This window comes from Haliaeetus leucocephalus, unplaced genomic scaffold (genome assembly GCF_000737465.1).
Source record: "Haliaeetus leucocephalus isolate CR32 unplaced genomic scaffold, Haliaeetus_leucocephalus-4.0 Scaffold195, whole genome shotgun sequence".
Taxonomy (NCBI): Eukaryota; Metazoa; Chordata; class Aves; order Accipitriformes; family Accipitridae; genus Haliaeetus; species Haliaeetus leucocephalus.
This window is the reverse complement of record NW_010972631.1, coordinates 1,888,525-1,896,960: the sequence shown is the minus strand read 5'-3', so window position 1 is coordinate 1,896,960 and position 8,436 is coordinate 1,888,525.

The window sequence follows — 8,436 nt, the reverse complement described above, 5'->3', positions numbered from 1 at the left end:
CGATGACGAGCGATGGCGGCGGGGCCCGGACGGCGGCGGCGGCGGCGCTTCCCTCTGTGACTCCCACACCAGCAATATGGCGTCAATAACAACGCCGCGGATTCAAAAACCAGCCCCCCGCACTGCGCCTGCGTTCCTGGGGCGGTGGCGGCCGCAGAGGCTCAGGGGACTGGTGGTTTCCCCACCCCGGCCCCGCGGCTCGGCGGCGGGAAGCCCGCCGGGGCGGCTGGACTACAAATCCCGCCGTGCCCCGCGCCGCCCGCCCCGGCTTCCGGGTTCTGATTTAAATCCCCCCTCGGAGGCTGCGGTGCGGATTAAAGGATGAGGCTGCAGCGGGGTGGCGGTGGTCCTCCGCGGGGCTCAGGGCTCGGCCGCGGGGGCGGCCTGAGGGAGCGGCGCGGCCCCGGGGAAAGGGAGATGGGTCTCCCGTCAGGTCCCGGAGACACAAAGGGGGAAGAGAGCCCTGCCGCCCGCCCTAGGTCTCCGCGGGCTGGCCGGCTGCGGCCGGGGAGGGGAGGGAGGGAGAGGGCCGCCTGCCTTTACCACAGGCACCGAGGGGGTCCGACGGCGGCTGTGTGTGGAATAAGGGCAAAGTGAACGAGGGCAGAGCAGGGGGCGTGGGGGAGTCGGGGGGTAGGAAGCGGGTGGAGGTGACAGCTGAGGGCACGGCAGGATAGGCCTTATGGTGCCGGGAGCTGCGTCTCGGGGTAACCAGCCGATTTCCTTGCAGTTGCGTAAAGGGCTTTCTCGCTTCAGGAGGGCGGTGAGGGAGGAGGTTCAAAGAGCTAGAGCCGCTGGTGGGAAGCGCGGAGCTCTTTCCTGGTCGGCTTCCTGATTGAAAGGAACTGTGTCGCAGTTCAGCCCAGGGGAAAAGCCGACAGGGGTTGGTGGGCCCCAAAATACATGTGACCTTGGGTTTTTGTGTACCTAATCCTGTTAATTTAACCGTGAATGTAAAGACAGGTCGTCTTTGGAAGGTAAAATGAGGAATATGCCCTCAAAAACTTCAACACTTTGGTGCTTTTTTGATTGTCTTGCAAAATATAAACTAGCCTTTAAAAAAACTCCAAAACCCAAACCAAACCTTACTATCATTTGGAAGCAAGTTTTTTGCTTTGCATGTTCCATGTGTGGTGTATAGTGTTAATTAAGCCATAACAGCATCCAGTCAGCCTAAACACAAATCTGATGTCTGTGCTGGCAATATGGTTGTGCTGCTCTTAGCGTAACTGAGGTTTTGGGTGGCAGGGTGACCTAGCAGAGCCCTTCTGCCCAACAAAAATAGAAATAGTAATTAATAATATGCTTTCTGTGACAGATAGCTCATGACGATGTTGGAACAATTAGGTGGAATTCACCCTAGGTTTGCCTGACTTGCCTTGGCCTAAAACTAATTACGAAAAATAGCAAAGTGATTCCTCTGCTGTTACCTTTTCCTTTGCAGAGGAGGTACTTGGAGTGTTTCCTTGGTAAGGAGGGTGCTGACAAGCCTTTCTAAAGCTGACACCGGTTCTGGTTCTCCATAACAAGGCTCAGGAAAAGTACTGATGTTATTACAGTGTTATAATTGTCCTGCTATTACTATACCGGTATAACTCCTTCTGTGGACACTCTTCTTTGGAATAATGATGGGTGGTTTTCCATTCATTTAATTCTTCATTTCCATTCCATTTCCCTAAGCAGATAAGTTTCCCCTGTGTTTGTGCAACAGTCTTAAGTATTCTTACCAAGCACTTCACCCAGGAGACTGAGGCAAAGTTGTTCTTGCAGGCTTTGAATGAAGGAAACTCTGGGTGTCTCTCAGCATGTGTATGATGCACTTGTTTAGTTTGGAATGCCCTGTGCCTGCACAGAACTCAGACAGCTGCTTCTGCCTTAATCTGTATGCTGAGAAGTGCCTGTGTTTGAGTGCAATATTGAAAAAAAAGATTTATAATAACCAGCACTTGCCCACTGAACTTAACATTTTTTTATATATATATTCTGCCTTCAGCTGCAGAAAAGATTTGGTTACTTTAACTCATGTAACACCAGATCCTAAGGACCATTCAGGTACAATTTAAGTCAATTAAAACAGTCTGAGGACTTCAAAACTTCATCAAGATAAGCTGCTAGAAAGCAAGCTTTTGCCAGTGCAGGCAGCACTATAATTGTAAACAATTGATTAGAACCATGATTGTCCTAATCAACAGAGTTACTCAGGCTTTATCTGACCCTTAATTTGTTGCGCTAAACTGAAGTCAGTCTGATTTAAGTCGAAGTAAGAATTCACACAGCCCTTTGCAGCAAATTAAACCCAGCTAAACCAATGTAGCTTTGCGTGTAGATAAGCCCTAAGGCAGTAAAATGTCCAACAGCAGTGACAAAGTGCTTGATGGTTGTCAGGGAACATGTGTTTTTACTTTCATTGTGGCAGGAAACACCATAGGGTCAAGGCTGCAAACCACTTGTTTATATTGTTCTTTCTTCTACTTACTTATTATATAACCAATTTGCAGTGTCCTGTTATGTGCTACATGGGGTGCCTTTAAAATTGTATATTATAAGCATATTTTTAAAATAAATAGTACCCACAAATTTTATTAATACTGGGAATGGGAGAGCTTATTTATAACTGGTGTTGTGCTAGATTTTATTGGATCTGCACTTCAAGCATGACACCTGTTAAAAAGACAAGTCCAGACACAGGACAACGTTTTGACCTTTGTACAGCTCTGAATGGGGTGGGAAGGTAACCCTTTCAGTGTAGTGCTTTGGGACTGGAACAGAGGTGTCGTAGTTGACCAAATGTTAGTCTTTATGCATTCTCTTTTCTTCCTCTGCTGTTGTTCCATTCCCACATTGTTTTTCATTTTCTTTTTTTTTGCTGTCTTCCTCTCATTCTCTTTATATACCACCTTGACTCTGCTTCCTCTTCCTTTTCCTTGAGACATCCTATTCATTTGATGCAGGGTCCACATCACAGTCCTTGTATTTTCTTTTATGCCGTCTAACCATATTCGTCCCACTTCACACAGTGGCTCATTTCTCATTAACCCGTCGTGCTCACAAACACAGGACCACTGGTTAGCTGAGCTGTTTTCTAGGGCTTGTTCCATCTCACCCCGAGTGAGCAGAAGTCACTTTAAGCAGAGTTGTTCCACTTGAATTTGGCCAAGCATACTGAAGGTTTCTTACTGATGTGTCAGGCACACATTGTGGTTGCAGATTTTGTAGACAAAATGCAGTGGAGGTTATCTGTCAGGACTTCAGTGAAATGTTTGTGTGGTGCCGAGTGAAAAAGAACTAGTTACGTTGAAAAAATGGGGATTACTGCAGGAATTGTGTGCAGGTAGGAAAAACAGCCAAAAGAAAAATGGAATAAATTTCTTAATCTGCTTTGCTATACAGTCAGATAGTGCTGGCAAAAAGGAAAGGATACACAGGAACAGGAACGAAAGCTAGAGGTCAGTGAAGGTCAGCTCTGCTTCTTTAGGTGCTGACTTATGCTGGTAAAATGTACCAAAAATTATGATCTGAACCTGCAACATGCAGTGACCTTCAATAGGACAAATACATTTTTTGGTACTAAGGTATTTCCAGCAGAAATACAGAGGTGTATTTGCCAATATGAGAGACATCCAAAACACCTATTTCCTCTAAAATACTGTATATACTTCCACTCATAGGTATTCAGAAAAGATTAATTAAAACCAGAACTTGTCCAGAAAAAAAGGTGACTGAGCCGATTAGGAAAACAGAAATGGAAAATTTACTTATTGCAAGAAGTTAAAGGATTGTTAGTTCAAGGTTATTGGCCCACCCAAACAACTGTTGAAGTCTATGATTTTTTCTATAAAGCACAAGAAGGAGATAAGTTCAGGGATTTTTAAGATCTATTTTAGTGATGCAGACTGTGTTGATACAGGAACTGTCAGTTACCTCACCCAAACTGGAAATAAGAGGAAGATTTATAACTGCCAGAGGAATGAGTTTCCAGAGCACTCTTCCCGTAGCAGTAGTATGGGTGAGAATAAACAAAATCAAGCCCAGATCTTTAGGTGAGGCTTAGGTGGCCTTTAGATAAGGCTTAATATTTTAAGAAAATGGATTGTATAGTATGGTTGCTTTCAGTGGCATGAGACTAATGTGAATGACCCAGGAAGTCTTTGCAGTCATTCTGTGATAAAAGGTGGCAACAGTGAAGTCACAGTGGAACTAAACTTTTTAGTTGCAAGGAGGTGAAGCAGTAATAACCCATTTGAGTCAGTTCACCTATATTCAGAATAATACATTGAGGCTATAAAAGGAAAATTACTAAACTCACTGGTGTATATGCATGAATTGTGCTAACAGACCTGGATATAGAATAATTTGGAAGCAGTGAGTAAAATTTTGCAGCTCTGACTACTGCAATTACCTCGACAATTTCAGGAAAGTGTCGGCACTAGCAAAGTGTGGATCAGTGCACTTTTCCATCCATTGTCAATCACAACCTTGTGTAGGTTCACCAAAAAAAGTAATGGGGTATAGGGAGGGCAGTGTCGTGAGGTACTAAAAATGTTACTGCAGCCTAAAGAAAGAACGCCTTATGTCCCCATGTCCTGCACACCTTTACCCTCCACTGTCAAACATTTTAATACACAAACAATTACATCATGCCTGTCTGTTATCTTCCTTCCTTTTTCTATTGTAACGAATTCACATTTTTAAACTTCACGTATAGCATTCCCTGCCTGAACTTTGGAGAAAATTTGCACCAAACTAAACTCTGCTTTGCTCTCGATCTTAAAAAACTGCCACAGTGCTTGAGCAGAATGGAGAAGTGCACTTCTTATACAAAGATTTTTTTCCAAAATGTTCCCTTATATCGTTGTAGAACAATTAATTTTTCGTAAGTGATTATAAGGGTAAAGGAGTAGCATGGTATTACATATTAAATGGAGAGTAGAATCGAGTCAACTAAAAATACATTGAACTGGAATGGTGAAAAAAATTACAGGCCAAATATTAATCATGTGAGTAATACAGAACATGTGAATTAAGAGCCATTTAAGTCAAACACACTTAGAGCTGTGAATGTCTCTCCGCTATTGCGGTGGGCTGGAGCCCAGATTCTCTGTGAGCTTACATGATTGTGTCAGGCTGAGATGTAGTGAAGGTCAGGCTTTTCTTCTGTGCCAGTATGTTAGCGAACAAACCAGCATAGGACACAGTGACAACTAAGACATATTAACTATTTCCTGCTAATTTCCTCAAGTCTAGGAGGAAGTTTGAGACACCATCCATTCTGTTCACTCACAACATGTAGCTGTGTAGTTTGGTGTGCACATTGAAGAAATGGGCATGTACTTTTCATTGCAGACCTGTTGCTTCTTTGGAAATTTTGCATGGAAACTCAGTGGAAGCCAGCTGAATTTTTTTCTTTTATTAAACTCAGTTTTCTACAAAGAACAATGAAGAACTGAGGACTTGAATTAAAACTCTTATTTTCCCAGATCATTTACTAAGGGTTCAACTTTTCTGTCACTATCTTACCTGTCTTTTCCATCCCTCTCTTTTTTTCAGATAGTATCTGGCTACATTTTGTTCTCAAAAACCTCCTCCCTCCCTCTGCAGCTGACCTCTGGGATGCTCCCTGGTTTCGCGGGCGGGCGGGCGATATGTATCCGCACTGTACCATCTATACACACCTACTGCTTAACCTTCTGCTCCACCTCTGATCGATCCACCCCTCCGCTTCCCCATCTCTCTCCCCCTCTGCCAATCCCGTGCAGTACCTTTCACTTAGCATACCCTTTCCGTTCACAAAACAGAAGAAGATGACCATCCTCTGCTGGCAGATCCCTTCCTCGTCCTTTCTCTGCCACCACGGGTAATTCTGTCACCCTCTGAGCTCATTTGCTCCCTTTTCTCTCCCATACGAAAGCTGGTTTTAGGCCATGCTCATTCTTCTGTGAAGTATTTCCAGCGACCTGTTTCCCCACCTCAGACCTTGTTTCCAAAATTCTTCCCCAGACTTAGGTCACCTCTAGCCTGAAGATGCTTATAAATTACCAGCTTTCTAGAAGTTTCTCCTGGGGAATCTTTGGCTTCTCCTTTCCGCTCAGTTCAGGGTCTCTCTGTTCCCCCTTCCAGGGGATAGTTTTCACTGCCCTCCCCCTTTTTCCTCACTGAGCAGCAGCATCTCGCCCCTTCTTGGGTTTTTCATCCCTTCAGTTTCAGGCCTCACGTTCAGGGCCTGGCATTGTTCTGCTGCTGCATTAATTCAGGATTTGTGTCATTGCTCCCACACGTTCTGGTCCAGCCCAGCTTTCCTCTAATCGCTTCCTTCCTTCCCTCCTCCTGCTTTCCTCCGAGGGCTTTCATTCACGCTGCCCTTTTTTGTTTCAGGAACAACTGCACCCATCTTGTGAACCAAATCCACGCTGCCTTCATTCAAATCTCCCCATAAAACATACTTCTGCCATAAAGCCTATCCAGCTCAGATTCCTCTGCTGAAATATATCCCATTGCTCTATAATAAAAACAAATCCAGTTTCATAACAAAACAAAAAGAACTGAGCGAGAGACTGGCTACACGATTAATTTTTGCCAGTCGCTTTCTGCCAAGAGCAACATGCTTGTTCTTATCCCGCTCCTTAGGATTGTCCTCCCCATGTGCCTCCTGTTTGTCCTTTTGTTTTATTACTGGCTTTCAAGTCCTTCGTGAGGGCTCCTGGCCTGATCCTGTGCTCACATTGGGGTGAAGCGAGGAGTAACTCCGCTGCAGCAAACAGAGCTTTGCCAAAGTGAAATTTCTGTGGAAGACGAATGAGCCCTTTGTTTTAATATTAGCTTATAAAGCCTGTGCACAGCTCCAGCACAGCGCTCTGGTTTTAATTAATAAGAATTAGCATATACATCTACATACACTCTTTTTTTTTCCCTTTGCGGGCTGGGCTACTTTGAAGAAAACCTCTTCGTATGTCTTCCTGGTTATTCTATATCTCGACATTAAAAAACCCCAAACGAATAAAACCCCCAAACTAAAGTAACATCAAACTCCCACGCAAACAAAAGGCTTAGCTGCTGCCGGTGGCGGGGAGTGCTGGGAGCAGCCCTTCCCGCCTGCCGAGAGGAGCCGGCTTCCAGCCCATGCTCCTCGCTGCTGGGGAGCCGTCCAATTCCCAGCCCGCTGTCTCTTCCTCCGCCTTTGCACAATCCCACTGCAGTGACTTCCCAGTCCTAACTGGAGCCTCTGGGCATTATTGTATTATCATTATTTAATAAACAACCACATAAAACACTGGTTGACATTTAAATAAGAGGAAAGAAAGGAAAGCTCTGATTCCTAGACTGTTTTGTTTTCCTGTTGACTTAGGTGGAAGCAGGAGCAGGTTTTCAAAACAATACCCGCGCTCGCTCGACGCATGCTTACCTTGAATGTTTTAGAAAAGGCACTGCTAACGTGGGCCCGGTGCAGATGAGAGGGCCAGACCTACTGCAGCTGTCAATCCCTATTGCAACATAAGCTGTAAATATAGAGCCATAACCTGGACATTCCCGAGTAAAATACACGAGCGGCTTGTCTTGCCTAAGCTATTAATCCTTGCCTAAGCAAGGATTCAGCATCATTTTCTGCATTGTTACCCCCAGCATGTCCTTTCGGGTGGTTATCCGAAATGTGCAGCCATCAGGATGCTATTAAGAATAAATCGAAAGATAGTTTTATTTTTGCATTTGATTGTATGCTTGAGACATTTCAGAGTGAGACTTATCATGACAAAAGAAAACGTGGTGTCCTTGAAGCAAACGCAGAGGAGCACAACTCGTTCAATAAGGTTTTGAAAGAAAACAAAGAGCTGAAGGCCAGAACTGACTCCTTTAGAAACAAGTATAAAACAAGACAGGATTTGAAGTGCTTAAAATACTTTGGTGACAAGCAAGAAAGAAGCGTCTGTTACTAGAATTGATTGAATTAAGGAAAGGGAGAGAAAATCTTGAGAACTTTTTGAGAAGTAGAGATTTGATGTGTGGGGAGTATAAGAACAATATGCTCCCGGGCCACGACCGGAGCTCTGAATCAGCATAACTCTTTTCCTTGAAGAAAGTGAAAACTAGACAAGAGTGAGTATGTACGCCCTTATTATCCTTTTTCATTGTGGATCAAAGAGGAGGATTCTCGGGGCTGCCAGCTCTCCACTTTCCTGCAGTGAGTCTGGAGTGTGGGCTGGGTTTATTTTTCTTGGTTAAGCAATGCCTCTCTAATACTCTAAATGATCAGGTCCAATAATGGACTTCTTGTGAGATCTGAGTCTTATTTTCTGGTTTGTGTGTGGTATAAAGGTTTTTAAAGTATTCAGTAGGAGTGGAACACTCTTGCCATTTATAGAAATTATGTACATATATGCTTTAATTCTAGGGTGTTCACCCCTCATTCTTCCCACCATTTCATTACATGTTTGCTCTCCTGTA